The 22,613-nt window shown below is 35.2% G+C and overlaps 1 long non-coding RNA gene across 1 annotated transcript; it reads left to right on the top strand.

Moving 5' to 3' along the window:
* Positions 1 to 1,200: 1,200 nt before the first annotated feature.
* Positions 1,201 to 5,312, top strand: LOC132683393 (uncharacterized). The gene is made up of 5 exons (XR_009612213.3): positions 1,201 to 1,304; positions 2,241 to 2,348; positions 3,164 to 3,297; positions 3,869 to 4,152; positions 5,166 to 5,312. It is a non-coding gene; the product is annotated as an uncharacterized LOC132683393 (long non-coding RNA).
* Positions 5,313 to 22,613: the final 17,301 nt, after the last annotated feature.

The following is a 22,613-nucleotide window of genomic DNA, read 5'->3' as shown; positions in this document are numbered from 1 at the left end:
CTAGTCTTACCCCCCAGATACTAAGTGTTTTTAGAGTGAAGCCATGTACCAGTATTATATTGCTGCTGTAACAGATTACTGCAAACTTACTGGCTTACAACAACATTCATTTATTATTTTATAGTTCTGTAGATCAGAGGTCTAATGAGCTCACCTGGTTACTCCACTTCATGTTCTCAAGGCCCATATGAAGTTACAGGCAGGGTTGTGTTCCTTTCTGGAGGCTGTAGGGGACAGAGCTTCTGAGTTCATTCAGGTTGTTGGCAGAATTCCTTTCTTTGCCACAGAGGAACTGGGATCCCTGTTTCTTTGCCATGGAGGAACTGGGCTCCATGTTTCTTTGCCATGGAGGAACGGGGTCCCTGTTTCTTTGCTGGCTGTGGCTGGGGATCATACCCAACTTGTAGGGGCCTCCTGCATCCCTTGACTCCTGGCTTCTTTGACTTCAAAGTGAGTAGCCATGGGGTTTGAGTTCTTCCAGTGCTTGGGATCTCTGTGATCTCTGCTTCTGCCCCATCTCGCCTGCTTTTCTTTCTGCAGTGTTATCTCTGATTCTTCTGCCTGTCTTATCTGCTTCTAGGGCCCATGCAATTTCACTGGCACACCTAGGTCACACTGGATCATCTTCCTATTTTAAAATTAGTTGACTAGTGTTAGCCTTAATTCCATCTACAGAAACTTTCACAGCCACACTTAGATTAGTGTTTGATCAGATAACCAGGGCCTGGGAATATTGAAGAGGGGTGGGTGGCATCTTTAGAATTCTGCCTACTTCAGGCCATTTCCAGGGCCTTTTAATATGTGGCCAGGGTTGAGAATCACTGATAACAATCCTCTGATCTAGGGAGAGAGCAAAAGGTATTTTCCCACCTTCTTCTAGGTATGCAAGAGTGCTGTGATTTATGAAGTAAAAAAAAAATTATCTATTGTTCAGTTGATTGATAGCTATATCAGCCTACTCATTTTTTCTCTGCAATTGACACTGGCCTTATTTTTGGAAGGAATAACTCTAGTGGTTATCTATAGGTGTCTGCATTTGGACACCGTCATGGACTAACTATGTGTGGGTGTGTGCCTAGAGAGAATTGGAGAGAGGCAGTTACCAGGCTAGCCTGATACCAAAGTAGGCCATAAATCTCCACTAATTGAAACTGAGATTTTACTACTTTAATTTTTATTTTCCATCTTTCAAGCAGGAAAATCAGGACTTAAAGAGACTAAAGGTTTTTGCAAAGGCACATGTCTATCATGAAAGGAGTTACCTGGGCTGCTGAAACATCAACCCTTAACATTCACCTTCTGGGGTATTGAGCTTTACTTTGTGTAATCTACTTTTATTTCTTTTGAATCTCTAGTACATGATTTTAACTTGAAGGGGGAAATATGTGATCGAGAATAAAATATGCGATTTTGACAGAGGTGGTTAAATTTCTGTGAGGAAAAGGGGTGTTTGGGGGTGGTGAAGCCCTATGTGCACTTTATCAAGTAGTTATTAGCAAACAGGGAAAGGTTAGGTTTGAATCTAGTGCAAAAGTTCAGGGTAGATTGAGATTTGAAATTTCATAACCTAGGGTCAATATTGAGCTATTCTAAGTCCTAGAGACAGAACTTTGAGAGAACTATGTGTATTTTTACTTTCAAAGACCCTTGATAGAAAAATTAAGCCATCTTTTATGGTTCCCTTCTCCACAGGTAAGCCCTGTTTAAATAATGGATGTCTTTGTCTTTGTTTTTGCTGAACTATAAACTGGCATATTTAATTAGCACTAATTCTTAATTATCAGGGTAATAGGAAAAGGGGAAAATTAAAGCATTTAGAATCCCTTGATAATCATTTTAGCCACAGGAAAAAAAAAATCAAACTGTTCCCTCCATTCCTGGTTCTTAAAGCTAGACTTATTCACATGCACAGCCTGCTTATAACTTACAAATGCTGGATCTTGACTTTGGAATAACTCAGAAACCTCTGATTCTTTACTTGTGATTTCTTTTCATTCACTCTTGTCTCTATGACCATGAAATTTGACTTGATAATTTACTCTTAGATTCCAACCTCTGGTCTCACAAAGTTAAATGATCTTTCTGACCCTCTCTCTCGCCACCTAGGACCTTGGCACTATTGCACAGTTTTTACTTGTTTCTTTCTAAGCCTTTATTGTATTATTTAATTATTTATATTTTATTTTATCTTAGTTACTTTATTTATTATTTATTATTTCTAAAGATTATTTGTTTCTCAGGCTTTTATTCTCTTGGTGAGGACTTTAGACTCCACTTCTGATTACAACAAACAATCCCAGAATGGTAGCCTGGCTTGGCGAATTTCAGCTACTCTTTAAAAGGAAAAGGTGAGAACGTACTTGGTCATTACTAGGTCACTAAGATCACTAGAATTAAAAAAAGAGATCTAGGTTTTGTCACTTTTCTCTATTGTTGTATACTCCTTCATTATTTCACTCATAATGATCAAAATGAGTTCGGTTTAGAAAACAACAGTATAGATAGTAGCCACATTGTGTAATTGGCTATATTCTTTTTCATATTCATAGAGATATAACCTAGGTTAACATGAGTACCAAAGCCTAAAATCACAATTTTAGGACTAAAATGGATTTTAGTGATTCAGTAATGTAGATTAGTATTTGTTGCGTGAGAGTTTCTTGAGGATTCACCCCCCTGAGAAGCTAACACAGGAAGTTAGGCAGTGGAAAGACAGATGGGTAAATGAGGGCGGTGCTAGCCTCTCCATTTCAATACTAGCATCTCATTTTGCCTAAGTGCCAACCAAGATTTGTGTTTGAACAAAGGCTAATGTGAATTAAAAATATTAACAACTACGGATCTGGTTCATTCATTCTCCATTTAAGGAAATAGAGGCCCAGAGAAGTCAAGGGAATGAAATCATAAAAATGCCAGAGACTCTCAGCTCCTATGCCAGCACTGACCCACAAACTGTATTCTGTTGAGTGGTTTCCCCAAGCAATTAAATGTCAGTCATAATCCTCATGCTTCCTTAGATAGCCTAGTAAATTATATGTGGATTTCATACTTATAAATTGTTAAATAAATTTTCTAATTTTATGTTTATATAGGAAGCCTGGTGTATTTTTTGTTCTCAGAAATTGATAGACCTTTCACTGTTTTTCATTCCATAAAAATTCAGGTGCAGGGTGAAGAGAATACTGAGATAAATAAAATATGTTCCTAGACCTTTAGAAGTTCATTGTTTAATGATAGAACCTATTTTGGGAGGTAAAAATTATGGAACTCTGGCATCATAGACACTCAAGATTGAAGGTAGTTTAATATAATTTGTTTTAATAGAGTTTAATCAATTTAATGTAATGTGAACAACAGATATTGTTGCATGAATGAATGAATAATGTTAACATGCAGTGTTTCCATTTAATTATCTTAGAATTGATGACAATTTTTATGCTTGTCTACGGCAGCCATAGACATGAAATTATAAATATATTAGGAGGTAGATGCCAGGATTTTATCTATTTCCATTATTGGAAACTATGTCATATTTTCTTTTCTCTATTTCCTTCATAGATTTATGAAAAATAGCCTTTGGTTACCTCTAAATTGCATCTGCAACTTCCAAATATATAAAGGCCAAAACTTGAGTTAATTACTATCGTTAATCTACGTAGTTAATTCCTAAGTATAGTGAATTCACTTTGTAAAAATTTTGTATGTGTTCACATATATTCTTGTAGATATTGCTATTTCACAAATTCATTCACTAATTGAACAAAGATTTTTTGCTATTTCCCAGAGACTGTGCTAGGAATTAGTTTCTCTACCCTCAAGGAACTTGCAGCAAGCAGCAGTTTCTTTTGTCTTATGTTTTCTTCTACAGATAGAAACAGTGAATTGTGCATTGGAAAAAGATGGTGTCAACAAATTATAAATGCATAAATACATAATGAAAGGAAACTTTCATTATAAAGCAAACATATCATTCCAGAATAAAATACACAATGGATGTCTTTTGAATTAGAAAAGAAAATATGTTCTTTTGCAGTACAAACATAGGGCTAAACCCTACAAATGAATATGAGAGCCATAAAGATCTATTAAGAAGCAACTGTTTTATAAAATGAAATCATACGTTGGATACACTTATCAGCCACCCAGCTAAAGGTAGGAGCAATAGAATCTCTATAACTCAAAATAAAATCAACACGTTTCCCCTCTAAGTGAAGGTGGCAAAGGGAGCATTATGGACTCGTTTGCAAACTTATACATAGTAATTTCTGGTTTGATATTTGCTCTTTCTTACCTCCCTAATGTAGCATCATCTAGATTGCCTCAAGGTAATCATGCACGGGAGACCACTTTTGGGGGAGTTATTGGGTCTCCAGTGAAGGGAATCAAAACTGATCAAAGGAAAAGAAGGGATGCCTTGAATTGTTTTGTAATGACATTCATTTCTCAGTGAACTTCTACCACATCATCCAATTTTTAAAAAAAGAATAAAATTCAGCACAATGTGCAACTCTCTCAGTGAATGCGGGGGTTGGGGGGGGGTGTAGAAATTAGGTGTTATCAAGCAGGCTTTCAACATTTTGTCGCCCAACCAAAGATTTAGGACATGACAGTTGGAATAACTTTGAGCCTTGGTGCCCTACACAGCTATTAAACACTAGTTAGTGTGTAGATATGTCCTCAGCTGGCAGATGAAAAGGTCTAAAGTTCAGATTGTTTCAAGAAGTCATAATGAAGCCAGGAGAGCCATGTTCTTTGTGAGAGAAATGTCAGCGCTTGAAAAGTCTCTTAAACTGTAAAGGACACTTCATTACATAGAAGAACTGACTTAATATACTTTGCAAATGACTTCATAACATTCAATTTTGAGAATCATTTCCATTCTTTTATTCACAGTACATGGGGAAATTAGCTGAAATATTTATCTTTGCTTCTCTCTAAGTTTTATAGCACTAGTCAAAAACTAATTAGACTCTGGCAATTAGATCCTGCATATATGCTTCCCCCCCCCCCCCGCCCCCACTCCTCCAGGAGTTTTCCTTGTTATGCAGTTATGCAACTTCCTCTGTTGCAGAGAGTGGTCTATTTAGCTTAAAGGGTTTTAGTTTAGATTTTGTTTGTTTTTTTAAACATCAAGCTTATTTATTCTTTTCATGTATATCCGACAGGTGGTTAGGAAAAGAAGAAATGAAGGGAGCCAATCACCAAAAGCAGTAAGCATCTAATGAAACATGATCCATAAAGGAGAAAGAAAGATTTCTCATCATATTTGATCACTAGACAGGCAGGAGTCTCCCAGAGATGTCTCCCAAACAAGGCAAGGACTGTTATAGAACAAGTTCAAGTATAGTATTAATCTTTAAATTCAGGAAAGTGGTTTTCTCCCCCTCCCCTGCAGAGTTTCAAAATGTGTATATCTGCAAGACCTGCTCTCCTAGGAGTTCTCCCTATTGGAATGACTTGCTCTGGTGGTTGGCTTCCTCTTTTGTATGACTGATGGGTTCGAAAATTGGGGGAACTTTCTGGAATAGGAAGCTCAGTAGTGCATGCGTTAGCTGAATATTGCTCCTAGCCCAAGAGAAAGATACTTTCTTTCCTTTGAAGCTTTTTTGCCCCCTGGGATTCCCTCTGGCCATGTGAGAGGCAAGATCATAAGGGTCAAGATTAGGATACGAATCTGTCATAAATCTAACAAAGGGCTGTGTTTTTTTTGTTAGTGGTTTTTCATTTGATTTTGGTTTTCTTTCGGTTTTAGACTGAAGGCCAAATATTTTCGCTGTAGCTTGCAAGTGATTTGGTCCATCTCACCAGAGCTGGGGGTTCCACAGGAGAGTTTGTGGCCACAGCCACAGGAAGACTGATATTTTGCGGAAGTAGGTCTTCTATGCAAATTTTCCTTGAGAATCTGGCAGTAGGAGAATAACTGCTAACCATTGGACATCAGGAATGCCAAACATCTCTAACCTTTTCCTCAGAAACTTGAACAGTACTGATTTTCCCCACCTCAAAATAAATGGAAATAATGAAAAAACGTATTACCATAAACCACAGTAGGCACATGCTTGATTACTCTTAGTCAGTCTATATCAATGAGATAAGGGCACTTGATTTTAAACACATGTAAATGCATGTAAGAATTAGAGCTACAATTTATGATGAAATGTATTAGGGAAGACAGAAAAGACATTGACCCTGTTCTTTACACATTTACAACCTAGTGGCAGACATAACTGAATGTAAGACTAGAGGAAGTCTGAGAAGTCAGAGCTGGAAACATCCTCAAGTTTAGACATTGGCAAATTTTAATTTATGCATTTAATCGTTAATCAAATAATTCAGTGCCTTCTATTTCAAGGCATTGCATTGATCCTATGGATGATGTAAAGATATATCACACCTGATTCAAGGATACTTATCTATGAAGGGAATAAAATATTTATAAAATAAATACAAATAAAATAACTAATAATAGGAATAATAATATGAATAATAAATACGAATAAAATAACATGACTACATAGGGGAAATACAGATCAAAAACTTTGGAAATAAGAAAGCATTTGAAGTAAACCTTGAAAGCAGGGTCAGATAGAAAAAGGGCATTTAGTTAAAAAGAATATGTATAGAACTTATTTGTAAATGAATAACATTAGAGATTGTCAGCAAATTTTGATATTTAGAAAGTTCTGTTTGGTTCTGTGTGGTAGGCAGAATTCTAAGATGACCACCAAAATTCCTGCTCCCTGGGTTCATGTTCTATTTTATCCTTTCCCTTTAGCATGGATGGAGTCTGTAAATATTATAGGTTGTATCCTGTGAATAGGTTATATTAGGTCATTAGGTCATATGAAAAAGATGAATGGATTTTTGCAGCTGTAATTAAGGTCCCTAATTAGTTCACTTTGAGTTAAAAGTCAAAAGGGAGCTTATGCTGGGTGGGTCCAACCTAATCAGAGAGCCCTTTGAAGAAGGTCCAGTAGTCAAAAACTCAAAGCAGTACAGAAGCTTTCCTGCTGACCCTGAAGAAGCACACCATCATGAGCTCTACAACTGCAGGGAAATAAATTCTGTAGCTGCCCAGGGAGCTTGGAGAAGGATCCTGAGACTCAATTGAGCTGCACCTCTGGCTGCTGCCTCAATTGCAATCTGTGAGACCCTGGGGAGAGGACCTAGTGAAGCCCTTCCCAGACTTCTGACCCACAGAAACTGTGAGATCATGAATGATATTGCAATCTGCTAATTTGTATTAAATTGTAACATAGCACAAAAAAACCTCAATACTCTCCAATACAGGTTATATCATGACCTTCAAACTGAAGTACATGTGCTCCTAGGGGAGACAAAAGCTTTCCGGGGGTTCAGAGGCACGGACAGTTTCAATGGAATCAAGCCCCAGACCTCCCCCCTCTCCCTTCCCTACTTTTACATATCTTTCTCCAAACTGATCTGTGTGAAAATGTTCTGGTTTTCCTTTCTCACTCCATCTTTAACAATTACCTTTCTTCTGTTTTGGCAAAGAAAGGTCAGCTCTCACCCATCTTGGATCTTACTCTGGTATATTGCCCCTGGCTGAGAATACTGTGAGGTGGCAAACAGAAAACAAAACAAATGCTTGAAATAGTGGGGTCTGCAAAGCCTCCTGCTGTGACGCCATTGTGGTAGGGCTCCATATCTTTCTCTGTCTTACATTTATTAAGGTTATGGCAGAGCTAGGCATTAGAAATAGGATATTATGGCCTGGAGTCAAGATGATAGGAATTCATAAATATTGTAGGATTGGCTAGAGTTGATGATGGCACATTATGTTTAATGAGCTACCTTCTTCCATCCCCTAAATGTTGTCAAGTACTGCATTTCTCCTGAAGATCAGTCCTGGTGGGTAAGAAGTGCTGAAGATTGTGCCATCTTTTTTCATTCAGGAAACAAACTCATGACAATGCTCAATATATCTGTCTACCTTGGAATTAGAATAATCAAGATTTATAGAAGGCATGCTGGTGAATGTCAATCTCTTCAGAGTGCCCTCAGCATGGTCACCAATCTCAGTCTTGAGAGCTTGGTGAGTAGTTACATGTCCCTCCTTGTCTGCTGCTCCTCAGGGGAATATTTTTGGATGATTTCAAGGAAAGGGAGAAAATGAAATGTCACTTCCAACAGATTATTACACATTTGATAAAAAGGAATGCATATGGCAGGCAAATTAGTATTTCATATTTCATTGAAACATTATTCAGATTCATAGAAGGGTGGTGCCATCTACTTTTGCCAAAAATATTAGATTATTGTAACTTTAATATTTAATGCTTAGTCCCTTATGGTCACAGAAAAAGCTACATATCTAGATAGATGGATAGTTGTTGCAGGGATATATAATGAGATGATCAGTAAAAGACTTTCAAGCATAAAACTACATTAGAATAAAGTTCTGAGGAAGAAGTATGGAAATACAAGTTTAAGCACAAAAGTGAGTGACATAAAAATACTGACTGTTGGGGCACAGAGCCTGCTTTGGATCCTCTGTCTCCCTCTCTCTTTGACCCTCTCTCTTTGACCCGCCCATGCGCACACGCACGCGCTCTCTCTCTTTCTCTCTCTCAAAAATAAATAAAACATTTAAAAAATCTGTTAAAGAAGATCATATTTAAGAGCATTTTAAATAGGTTTTGGTGGTTATCAAGTTACTATATTATTTAGATTTCACTGGATACATATAAAGTAATATAATAATCATACTCTATAATATAATAAATGTTATTATAATGTTTATTAAAGACATAAATACTTAAAATTATGTTTTTATAACTATTTAAACTTATAATAACATTTTTTTCAATACCAACTTAAAAGTCTATGAGAAGATACATGGTTTTACAATATTCTTTTAGATCTGTGAACAAAGAGTTTCAAGACCAAATGTGAGAGGACAATGTCGGAAAGGTATTCTAGTGCTTAATTAAATCCACTGGGATAAAGCAAATAAATTTATTTGGTAAGAAATAGGGAGCCAGTAACATGGGAAACAATGATATTTTTTATTTAGGATGTCCTGGGTCTCTCAGAGGTGCCGTATACTCTGCAAGACTCTGTGATCAGAGCTGTGCTTTAGGATAGTCTGCGTGACATGTAAACCAAACTTCAGATTCTAAGCAAAGGTTTCACCGTTCAATTTTGGGGAGATAATAAATTTCTGAATTATTTTCTATCAAGTATATGTTTGATAAAACCTATGAGTGGATCCAACCCTTCTGAGCACTACTGAAGGCAATTTAAGGTCTAGCACCATTTCAGGCCAACTTACCAAGGAAGCCAGAGGAGGTAGTGAGCACCTGTTTACCCCAGCTGTGAGTTCCTGGACACCTGAGCAGATAGGTAATATAGGCCAGACATGTAGATAAGCAGCTGATATTTCTGCTATACTGCCTTGATCGTAGTCAAAGTAATTTTTTTTAACATTTATTTATTTTTGAGACAGAGAGAGACAGAGCACGAAGGGGGGAGGGTCAGAGAGAGAGGGAGAAACAGAATCTGAAACAGGCTCCAGACTCTGAGCTGTCAGCACAAAGCCTGATGTGGGGCTTGAACTCACAGACTGCGAGATCATGACCTGAGCTGAAGTTGGACGCTTAACCGACTGAGCCACCCAGGCGCCCCGATGATAGTTAAAAAAACAAAAACAATAACACCAAAACCCAAGAGATCAGTAGTACTTAGAACTGAATACTTATATTAACCTTTTTAAACAGACATCAAATTCTGACCCTTCATGATGTCATTCTTTGTGGCACAAACCCCTACTACACTTTTCCCAAGATCTCTCATCAGGAGTTTACTAGGCCAAGTATTTTGCTGTCTTGTATTGCTTGTTTATTCTATTTGCATATGTTTTTTCTCATTATAATATCACAAATATACAGGCATCATAATGGATAAGGACCCCCATGTTATATCTCAGGAGGATAACATGAGCAGGTCACCCTCAGTTGAACTTGCTGCTTCATTAGTAAAATCTGTGTTTAACTCACCCCATGTTGGTTATTACAAACATTCTGTGGGGTAACCTTCCTTATTCTGACCATCTCTCCTATAGGTCTTATTAATTTTCCACGTAACCTAGAATTCACTCTTTACGAAGTCTCTATTGGCTAAAACCCTCCCTCCTCTATCCATCAGTAAATTCATCCTCTGATGTCTGATAAATGATTTATTAGAATGTGATCTACTCATCACTTTAAGGAGAGCTGGTCCAGGAGGCAGAGGGGATTTGGAAAGGCCTGTCAGTGAAGGCAAGTAGAAGAATTTGAGTTTTTTCCATCAAAATGAGATAAATGAGTACAGTTCCCTTAGGTAACATTAGGGTATGTTGCTACTCCCTGAGGACCTAGAACCGAAGCATGCATCTAGAGATTGCAAAAATAACCTGAGATCTTCTGAGGAAAAAAAAATGCTATTTTAATATGCAGTGGTATCCTCCTCCCCAAATTCTATTTATGCTTTCATATTATAAAAGGGTAAAACACGACTTCAAATTTGGGCAAAAGAGCTTTTACTTATGTAGGGCAGGGCTCTTTCCTACATTGGGCACTTTATCATCTGACAGACTGGTTATTCTCTGGCAGGCCCTCATTTGTTTCCTAATTTAACATGAGTCTAATCAAATATTGGTGTGTATCTATAAAAAGATCTCATCAAAGGTTTGTAACTTGGTCACATTCAGCTTAATAAAACAGAATTCTGTTAGCATAATTGGTTTGTTTCCTCACAATTAGATAGTCTTCCAGAAATTTTCAATGTCATTTGTTGTTCATCTTTCTATTTAAAGATGCATTGATTGTCTTGTTTGGAGCTGTTTGCCTAGATATCTAGAAAACAAAGTGAAAGAATCAGGTTATTATCATCACAATCGATGAACCACTATTTATTGTTGTTGGTACTGTTTTCTGACATCAAGATCCTAAAAGGGCCACCACACATAATATAGTTATAAGATATAACTATACTGCATATATATGGGTGCCTTAGAAGAGGTATGCTATTTTTCACACAAAGGCAGTCAAAAATAACACAAGAAGTAAATGTAACTTTTAGCAGAATGATTTTTATATACACCCATATTTATATAACCTTTATTTTTCCTTGATACTAAATAAGAGATTGCATACTATATTTTAATACATCTTTAAGGAGATACATTTTTTTCCCTGTAGCAAGGGAGTTCGATACAAGGACGTTTTATTCTTTTTTTAAATATAATTTATTGTCAAATTGGGTTCCATACAACACCCAGTGGTCATCCCAACAAGTGCCCTCCTCAATGCCCATCACCCACTTTCCCCTCTCCCCTCACCCCCATCCACCCTCAGTTTATTCTCTGTATTTAAGTGTCTCTTATGGTTTGCATTAAGGAGGTAAATTTGAATTATTCTCGTACTAGTTCACTAAAATCTTACAGCATAATCTTTATTAGAAAAGCTAGTTACACTTGATATACTTTGTCACACCAAAATTCTATTTGCTCTCATAAAATGGATTTGTATTCCTGTTTCATATTTAATTTTGTGAATATTGTAAACCAAAGTTCTGCACTTTAATTGACTATTCATAATAGCTGATTGACTAAATAAATTTCCCCCTAAAATCCATCCCACTAATTACTTACTTTCCTGTTCATATAACAAGCGTACACATTTATGCTGCTGTAAGGTGAATACAAAAAGATTTATTTATTTTCTACTCACCTGATAAAAATTTGCTACAAATATAATTGGGTGGAGATTACAGTAAATTATGTTTTATTTTCTAAATTCTAAAATTTAAATTGTCATCTGAAGAAACTTTTGAGTGGAAATGCTTGGAATAGATTTACTTATAGACTTTACTATGGGAAATAGCCCAGGACTTTTTTGAAATGTTGAATAATAAATTAAATCTTTACAATTGATCAGTAACAATTAATTAATTGATAATGACTTAAGAAAAATTTTCTTTAGTCTATACAAGAAATTTTATAAATGGAAGAAAAAATTGTCAAATTCCAAGATAATGTACTATAGAGAAACAAAATATATTAGAATGAAATTTTATTATAGTGCATGTACAGTTGAAATTATCCATAATTCTTGGATATATGAGTTGAAATTGGGTGTATCCAATGCAAAGAAAATCTCGAACTCAAAGACAGTATGATAGGAAACATAATAGTTTTGGTACTGCTGTTATCATTCTTTTCACTAGGTCTTAGAAGTTTCTGCAGGGCTTTATCAGGATGGAAGAGGAAAAGAGTAATTGCTATTTGTCACAGGAAATAAAAGATTACTTAACCCTTTCTTAAAAAAAGAAGAAGAGCATGCTGCTCTTAGAGAAGATCCTCTCTAAGAAGATATAAAACAACACTTTCCCATTGAGGTCAGAAGTATATTTTGTTTATGTGCCTATGTTCACTATGTATTTATTCTCTCAAACTAGTAAATTATAAGAGCACTCAGTCTACATAAGATAAAGTTAGAAGAAGATATGCTTTGTATTTTACCTCCTTCTGTACTATTTGAAAATTTAACAACAAACAAATATTATCTTGAAAACCAGTAGAAACAAATATAGTAACATTTGTAAAAAATAAAAAAAAAGGAGTAATTGCTGCTTGATGGAAAAATGGAAGACCTTTAAGCACAGGCTAGCTGCACTTTCCTCCCTCCTTCTGTGCTACATTGAAATAGGATAGCATTTAGGATTTTCCCTAGAGATAGCAAATGGTTCCTACACAGAGAGCAAACACTCCTTTTGCAGTAGTATTCATTGTAAACAAGGGCAGAAAGTACACACACATATTACAAATCACACATGGGTAGTGTTTTGTTTTACAGAACAACGTAAAGGAATTGATCTTTATTAATTTGTTTTTAAATTAAGCAGAAAATATCACTGATGAATGCTCTGTTTTATAGTGATTAGTACCACTGTGCAGATAAGCACAAACCTAAGTACATTATTTTGATCTTTGTTGGGGGTAAAAAAATATCACCGATGAATACATGTTCTAAATTATAAAATAGCAATCTCCTTCTTTCTCTGTGGATTGACATCTACGAGTTATCATTGTCAACTGAAGATGTAACAGTGATTTTTTTTATTTTCCTCTGCAATTATTTGAATGAATGGTATTTGCAGTTGGGGTAGCTTGTGGAAAGATTAAACATGAATATTGTAAAAGAGCTACTTTTCTTATGTATAGTGTATTTTAATATTTCTTAATCTGTTTTTGTCATGTACCTGTTATGTGAATTGTCAACACTCTTGGTGTATGAATGCTTGATTTTAAGGGCTTATGTTCTGGATATAGATTCTAATTTTTTGGAAATAGGCAGATAATTAAATATGCCATGTCATTTTTATAAAGTTCCTTTTGGGGCACCTGGGTGGCTCAGTTGGTTGAGCATTCTACTTCAGCTCAGGTCATGATCCCACTGCTCCTGAGTTCAAGCCCCGCCTCAGGCTCTGTGCTGATAGCTCCCAGCCTGGAGCCTGCTTCGGATTCTGTGTCTCCCTCTCTCTCTCTGCCCCTCCCTCACTTGTACATTTTCTCTCTCTCTCTCTCTCTCTCTCTGTCTGTCTCAAAAAGAAATATTTAAAAAATTAAAAAATAAATTAAAGTTTCTTTTAAGGAAGATGGATCCTTAAATACAACCCGAAGGTCATAGCTGAGTGAGCTGCTAATAGAGCTCCTTCATGTGAACACTTGGATCATCTTTAGATATTCAGAAGTATTCCTGGGGTTGAGTTCAAAAGATGCAGCCAAAGAAAGAGGAGTATTAGAGTGGGGAGAATTTGGCATTAGAAGCAGTCTGGGAGTGATGGAATGGGCCACAGGGACAAAATGAGGGGGCTAGAGGAGGGGAACAACCACCCCACAGAAGCCCGTGTGCTCCCTGGGCTCAGGGAGCCAATGAAAATGTCCCAGTTATAGGCCAAATGGAAAGGGTTCTGGAGCGGGAAAATCTAGTGTTCGATTTTCAGTTCTTGGCCTTGTATACATTATGAAGTAATGACCAACATCCAGCACCATATTTTTGTTGAAACAGTGAAGAAAAGTATTACACACCGGAGATAGCCATACTCCTCTCAAAGTAATTCTACAAAAGGAAGTGCCAAGGTCAGAGACGTCCATGGAAAACGTGCTCCCTAGAAACATGCAGACACCTTTGGAGGGACATTCATCTTCCCTCAAGGCACCAATAAGAAAAGGGCTCGAGGCAATCATCCTTCCTTCTGAAAAGTCTGGGTAGCTGTAGCTGGCACTGTGTTTCGTAAATATTTAAAATCACAAGAAATTATGACATAGGCCGGTTTATGAAGTTTAAATTCTGCTCTCCATCGTGGCTCCAAAAATCGGTCATATAAGACTTCCAAAACCAATATCTTGGCATCTCATGCTAGCACTTTTATTAGACTATGCCTTTCTTCATCTGTTTGCTAAAGAACTATTATGTACTTTGTGTATACCAGCCTATGCTGCATTAGGCCCTAGAAATGCAAACACAAATAAGATTGTCGCTATCCTCATAAAGTTCATAGCCAATTTGGGAAAAAAAAAAAAAACAAAAAACAAACAAGTGCATAATTACAATGCGATATGAGAGGATAAGAATAAAATTATATAAAAACTGTGGTAGGATTCTAAAGGGAATAGAAGGTAATTATTGCTGGGACCATTGGCAAAATGCTCAGAATAAAGATAAAATTTAATGGAGACTTCAAGTTCAAGGTGAGGGACTGAGCACATACTCTAATCTCTTCTAAATCTCATTGAAGTAACATAAGGAAACATAGTAATCCTGAAGAACTGGGAAGGATGCCATCAATAGGTCAGAAACTGAAAAAAATTAGAAAAGAAAAACAGATCTGTCAGGATTGACACTGGGAAGAGCTATAGTGGTTGAAAGACCACTACAAATTGAATGTCGTTTTCCCTAAAAGAACACTAAGAGACTAAGAATAGAGTAAGAAAAGCCTGATGTTAAGCATAGGAAAACTGGCAAGTAAATCACTGAAAGATTTCCAGTCATCCACTCACATTTTCCGGAATGCCTAGATTAGTTTCTGCCTCCAGATTACAGCTAGCAAATATAGATCTCCAAACAGAGTTTGCAAAAATGGGTTTCCAGCCAGGGCATTAGGGCTGGAGAAATAAACAGGACCAGTAACTCTTGCCTTCTAGAATTCATGTCAAGAAAGCATCACGGGCATGAAAGGAAGCTCGTCTGTCTGTATGTTCCATCTCCCTCCCACCATATGGCTCATGCAATTTTGAGTCACATTTACTGAAAGAAGAGTGGTTTTTCACAAGTGCCGAGGAAACATAAGCTATCAAACTGATTAATTCCAGACGTTCATAAGTAAAATGAAGAGATAACCAAGAATCACTGGAAGGAAAAGAAGGCAGTAATGGGAACAAACAGAAGATCTAATCTCTGAAGCAACAGTTACTTCAGGAAGAAAAATAAATTTTTCAAATAAATCTATTTGATATTCTTAGAGTGTTTTTTATGGAGATACCACATCCATAGAGCAATAGTAGGTTGTTGGAAAAAGAAAGAGGGAATTGAAGAATAAACAAACTTTAGGGAAATTAAAAGCATATTAGCATTTAAAGAAGTCAATGGAAAAGTTGAATTGCAAAACAGACATGACTGACAGCTAAGCCATTAATCTGGAAGCTAATGTATTGAGTACAAACGCAATAACAAAAATGATTAAATTATGAGAAAAGAAGGGACAGATCCAAAATATCTGATACCACTTTAACAGAAGTTTGAGAAGAAAATGCAATTTTAAAAGTTTATTAGAATAAGCTTCTGTTAAACTGAAGAAATTCAGGTCTTTCTTCAGACTAAAGAGCCCTTCAAACATTTTAAGGTAATATTGTGAATGAGGAGAAAAGAGACACAATTTTAATAAATCTTGGTAAACCTTGTGGATTCCCAAATGCAAAAAAAAAAAAAAAAATCTAAGCGAAAGATCCTTACAAGTTATTAGTTGTTAAGCTGGGTTGCTAAATGATTATGGAGCAGTGTATACAAGTTAATAAAAGGATTTGATTATATAATACTATACCAAAACATAACTATACAATTAAACCAATATGCCACTTAGGTGCATGCTAGAAAAAAATTATTTAAGGTAATGCTGAAGCAAAATTAAAAAAAAATGAATTCAAGGGGAAAGACCTTAAACATAGGAAGCCATGGCGAGAGACATATTCAGTAAAACTAATTGAGTGTAGGCAATTGCTGATAATATGGCTATGAAATTTAAAATGATTGTTAAAGAGCTCCTGAAATATGCTAGGGAGAGTAGACAGTAAAATTACAATCAGTGGGGAGTTAGAGTTCTACATGAATTTAACAAAATGTGGGAGAATGGGGAAAAAGAGCTTGTTGGAGCTCCTGTTATAGAAGATGGTAAGAGGCTATGCATATGATTGGTTTTGCGATTAAGTGAAAACATTTTAAATATATTGTTATAAATTTAAGATACAATATATAATTCTACAAAAATAAGGTAGAACTGCCCTATCCCTGAATAAAACCAAAAAGGTAAAAGAAAACTTGATCATAATAGGAAAAGTTCAGAAGGAAAAAGAGTAGCCATACGTTGATAATAAAACAAAGCAGAAAAAATTCAGAGCAACCTTACCTATGATTGTAGAGGGAAAATTTTAAATAAAATGTTAAAAACATATATGAGGAATGAATTTAAATTAATAATACAATATAATAAACCATGCTTTTTATTTCAGGAATACAAAGTCGACTCAACAGTAGGGAAATGTATTAATATAATCTCTCCCCTAATAGAATAAAGGAGTATAGAATCATTTATGTTACCTTCTTGGATCACAAAGACTTTTATGTTTGTACTCCTGCAAAGAAACCACTAGAAATTTACACTAAAAATACCTTTCACAATAGCATCAAAACTATAACTCTAAGCGCAAGAAATATTTATGACCTATAGGAACAAAATTGTAAAACTCTACAAAAAGATGTTACAGAAAGATCTTAATTAAAGCTAAATATGCTATTTCTTAAAAGAAAGATTCAATATTGTAAAGATATTATTTTCCCCAAATTACCATATAAACTCAATGCCATTTCAGTCAAAATTACAATGGGACCTTTTCTGAACTTTACAAATTGATCCTAAAGTTTTTTTTTCTGGAAGTGTAAATATTTATAATGACCAAGACAAACTTGGAATTCATCAATCTGTTTATTTTAAAAATGTATATAATAGCAACCTCCCCCAAAGATTGATGAGCAAATTATGAAATATGTGGGAAAAGAGTATTAATCATTTATTGAGACATGTTTTGAATCCTATAAGATAATGGAAAATGGTGATGATTTTAGTGTCTGTATTTGATAATGACAAACATAAAAGTATGAATACATGAGGACAAAAATTGTCTGATGACATGAAAAATAGCGTGTTAGAGATGAAGAGAACACGTCTTACTCTTAAAATGTCTAATAGAGTTGATTTATCATCTTTCAATAAAACAGCAAGTGGAGCCCTAAATAATGTATAAACTCAGGAAACATTAATCAAGCGTTTATTTTTCTTTTAAAGTCATATAGTCGAGAATGCTTTATTTTCAGTTAGGAGAAATAAAGTGATAAAAACAACCGTGAGCTCATTCTCCCTTGCAGCCATCCCACGTCCTTAGCCATGAATCATGGAGGCCTCCCCTGCTTCCTTGGGGGTAATCTACAGAGCTAAGGCTCTGTCACTCTTCTATTGTGGATGGAAATCAGAAAGGCTGAAGTTCTCAAAGAAATGCTGCAGGTATTTATGATTTAATATTTTACCTAATGCCTCTGCTTGAAGATTTACTTTTAAGTCTGATTCGTGAGGCTGACCGATCCTTTCAGGATGGTTCTAATTACAATTCTTTTTCCATGTAATGAACCAAATCTTCGCCTCTGTAATTTCTGCCCGTTGGAACTGGTTTTATCCTTTTGAAACACAGAGAAGTATTATTTCATGTGGCAGACCTTCAGATGTTTGGAGCTACTTTGATACTATCCTTTGTCTTCTTATCTCCAGTCCCAACATTCTTAACCCCTCCAACCCTTTCTCATGTAATGCAGCTGATCTCAGCATTTTCTTTACCTCCCTTGATAGAACCTTAGTTTAGCCAAGGCAAATCAAATATGCTCTCCAGATGTAGAGCAGCCATGATAGAGGCCAGTAAGAATGTTGGGAGTTCTACATGTAATTTAAAACTGTATTTCTTTTTTTAGAGCAGTTTTTGGTTCATGTTGAGCTGGCTGTTTGTAAACACATGTTGATTTACTCACATGAGCTACTTAAATTATACTTCATCTATTCTTCAATTAAGTAAATTATTATTTAAGTTTCAAGGGTCAATCTTCAATACATCTTTAATTTAAACTTATTAATTTTTAGTCTGTTGAAACAATTGTAAATATTGATTGCCACTCAACACGTTACCTAGTTAACTCGTTTTTAATCATCTGCCAATTTAAATAGCATGTAACTTATATCTTCTTTCAATTTGGTAACCAAAATATTGAGACAATCAGGATCTCATTGCCATATCCCTAGAGAGGACCAGGTTGACATGGTAGTCATGGCTGTTTAGCTAGCTGTGACCTGGTTGACTATACTCTTGTTCAATTCACACTTTATTTTCATAGTCTCAGGAATGTCATGAAAGACTTTATTAAATTTCTCCTGCAGGAAAAATGCTTCATCAATAGGAAGGTTTTCTGATTGCTAGGTTTTGTTTGTTTGTTTTTTTTTGAAAGAAACATAATTCTTTTTTAAAATTACAATCTTATGTGGAAAAATAATTTATAGAACATAAAAATGTGTAGCTGCTGTAGTTGAAATATGCATGAAAAATGGGACATTTATACTCATCAACCCCCATTCCTGTCATGCTCTTCCTCAGCCATGGCTGCCCACACACCTCAGGGCTCCAAGGAAGACATTTGAGGACACAGATGACATCCTACTATGACTACTAGGAAAACCAGCTTCACCATGAAGGAAATGAGACTAATTCAGTATGGTGTAAACAAGAACAATACATGTTCATGCTTTGGGGTTCACCCTTCTATTTGAAGTACTCCTTAGAATCTATTTAATATTTTTATTTGATAATATGTCTAAGAGAAATACTTCCAAGCTTACTGATCTATATATTCTCCTTTTATAATAGAGGAATTAGAGTCAATGCAGAGGCCAGATCCTGGTGTTTGTTATATCCTCTTACAACTCTCACCTAAATACATATGTGAGAGATTTTGATAAAGATCTATTAAGAGACCAAAATTGCAATAGCACAGGAAGCCAAAAATAAGAAAAGGCCATATGTTGTTGTGTGAAGGGGATTTTTAATGACTTGGAATACACATTCTAGTGTAGATTTAGTCCATTTACTGCACCAGCACTGCATAAACAGCTGCATCCCGTGTCTGCTCCTAACTTTGCGACTGAAGGATTATGTTAACCAGAAAATCTGAGAGCCAGCTAAACCCTGATGCCCAACAACTTTAGTAAAGATTATCTATCTACCTACCTACCTACCTATCTACTTACCTACCTACCTACCTACCTACCTATCTATTTCCATCTATCCACCCGTATTATTAATAATAATACAGGAACACATTGCTGCATGTCCAGGTCTAAAAACAAGAATTCACCAGTACTCAATAGGCAAAGTATCTGGATAGGAGTAGTACATGCACTCTGTAAGTCTGTAAAATAAAGCATCACTATAGAAGTATCAAGGATGAGGAAACAGGGTAGTATTGAATAGCATGACATGGGGTTTATGGAAAATTTTTCAATATAAAGTCAAAGAAGAATTAGCCTGGAGATTCAGAGAAAGAACAACTTCTAAAATATTATTCTATAAGAATACGTGGGAAGTAATTGAGAATATTTGCCTTACTCTCCTCATAAAAGTCTAATATCCTAATGAAAGTCTAATGATATGACTATCATGAAATAGTAGAAATAAGAAGCTAGTACTAATTAGTATGTCTTTGGCTGCAAGTAACGGTTCTGATGTTGGATGGCTTAAATAAGAAACATTATTTTCTCACATGATTTGAGTATGAGGGCCAAGTTGATTCTCATGCAGGTTCATTGCAGAGGTCAAGTTGTCATCAGGGCCTCTGTGTTCCTCCGACCCAGTTTGTTTTTGTTTTGTTTTCAGGCTGGTTTACCTCAAAGTCTAAAGACGTCTGCAGCACTCCATGTGTCACATCTGTGCTAACGTGCACATGATAAAAAGTGATGAATCTTCCTAAGTCTCTTTCTTAGGAGGAAAAGTATTATGCGGAAGCTCCCAGTCAGCTTCTCTTCACATTGACTCGAATTGAATTATATGAATGTTCCTCAGGCAATTACTGAAATGTGAAATAAAACAACTCTGACTGGCTTAGACAAATTTTCTGGGGAGATTATCACAACCATTACAGGGCTATATAGAGAGAAAAACATAGGATGAGTAGTAGGTTATAGAAGGGAACGAGCTGAAGAGAAAAATTAGAATCCACACTGGAAAAAGTAAAGAGCGGGAATGAAATTGGGAACATTGGATTGGCAATAATAAGTTACAGAAGCTCTCCCCTGTGTGCTGAATAAAAGGACCCAGATATTTTAAACAGTTAAAAAAGACATGGAAGGAAGAGAATAGAGACTAAAAATTATGCTTATTATGATAAATGAAGGAAAAAAATGGATAAAAGACTATCAAAGACTTCAGGAAGAACATTTTCATGGGTGAAAACTGACTTGAGCCTACAGATGAAATATGATCCCATATGTTGCAGGTGAAATGAATAGTAAGAGACCATACTTTTACATTGTTAAATCCTACAAGTATATAGTCAGGGAAATAAAAAAAAATACATAATAAGAGACAAAAATTGTGCTAGTCTCAGACTTTTATTTTGTGGTACTAAATTGTAAATGACAATGCCTGTAGAATTTTTAGACGAAAAATGTAATTTAAGAACTTGATGTATAGTACTCTAGCCAATCTAGTTTCAAAACAAAAGAATAGCTGTATTCAAGAACTCTGAAAATATATTCCTTATTTTCATTTCTTTGCAATTGATAATATACTTAGGTGGACAACTCAAGTTAGAGAAAAGTGTGGTATCAAATTTTTTTTGAAGTTAAGCAGTAGCAACTCAAGATTCAAATACTCATCTAAGAGGTCATTCAAATGTAAACATGACAGAAAATTTTTCTTAGGTATTAAAAGCCCCCTGAAACCCACAAGACGTATGTAATCTTTCAGAAAGAGACATTCCTCAGTCACTTAACCTAAGAATAGTACTGTGGTAATATGGAAGGACTGGTTGTTAGATAGTAAGAAACATAAGTGGATGAAGCATAAACAGCTGTGGTAGTATGACTATTCAACTGAATGCAAAATACAAAACTATTGAACGTGGTGTTTTATATAGTAGAACAGTATGTACTAATAAGTCAGTTTCACAACTCCCATTCAGAAAAATAAAAATCAACAAAAGTAAGAGTGGGTAGGTCGTAATTTCTATGTGTCCTTGAGAAATAGAGAAATACAAGTTTAAAAATATTTTAGAGGTGTTATCACTGGTAAAACTAAGAACAAAAAAATAACTTCGCAAAACTACTATGAAATAAAACAAAAAGTAGACTTCTGCAAAAATAAAAATAAAAACCAACTGACGTATATGGCAGCAAACAAAAATAGGTGGTATAAAACAAGTTAAGAGATAGAATATCATTTCATAACAGTTATAAAGGTTAAAAAAAGGTTCTCTGTGTTACTTACAACAGATGTCTGTAAGAAGACAAACCAAGGATATACCAGAATATCAGGAATAAAAACAAGAGATTCAGCTATTGACATCAGACAAAATATCCAAATAAAAAAGTTAATGAAGATTAGATGCTTTTTACATTAATAACCTTTTTTACCCTAAATAAGAATAAAAATTTCTAGTATCATATACAGACATCAAAAAATGGTGATTAATACAAAGAGATAATAATTAATGGTAGGGGAAATATAAATGGCTAATAAAAATATCAAAACTCTTCTTCCTCACTGAGATTCAAAGGAATGCAAACCAAAATAACAAGATATTGCTTTTACTCTTAGTTTGCAAAATCTTATGTAATCGTGAAACTCAATATTTTGAGGATTCCATGGAAAGGTATTCTCATATATGTACATTGAATCAAACTCTGGAAAGCAGTTAAATAATACACACAGAGACATTTTATATAGTCATTTTACTCCCAATTATAATAAAAGAATGAATGCTAAAGCAAAAATCTAAAAAAAGTAACATATTTATATGTAATGATGTTCATCACACTTCACAAGTCTAAAATTGGAAACAAGTACCACTGAAGAAGAAAAACACTAAATATATTACATATAATTCAGTAACTACATATTATAAATGTTAATATAATTTAATAACTATACAATATCACATATATATGATATCATGATTTATATATGATGTGATATAATATAGTTATTAAGAGATGTTTTTGAAGCATTGTTGCATTGAAAAATA

Source organism: Panthera onca, chromosome C2 (genome assembly GCF_046562875.1).
Source record: "Panthera onca isolate mPanOnc1 chromosome C2, mPanOnc1 haplotype 2, whole genome shotgun sequence".
NCBI classification, from domain to species: domain Eukaryota; kingdom Metazoa; phylum Chordata; class Mammalia; order Carnivora; family Felidae; genus Panthera; species Panthera onca.
Note: the sequence above shows the minus strand (reverse complement) of the source record. Positions and strands in the feature narration are given on the sequence as shown.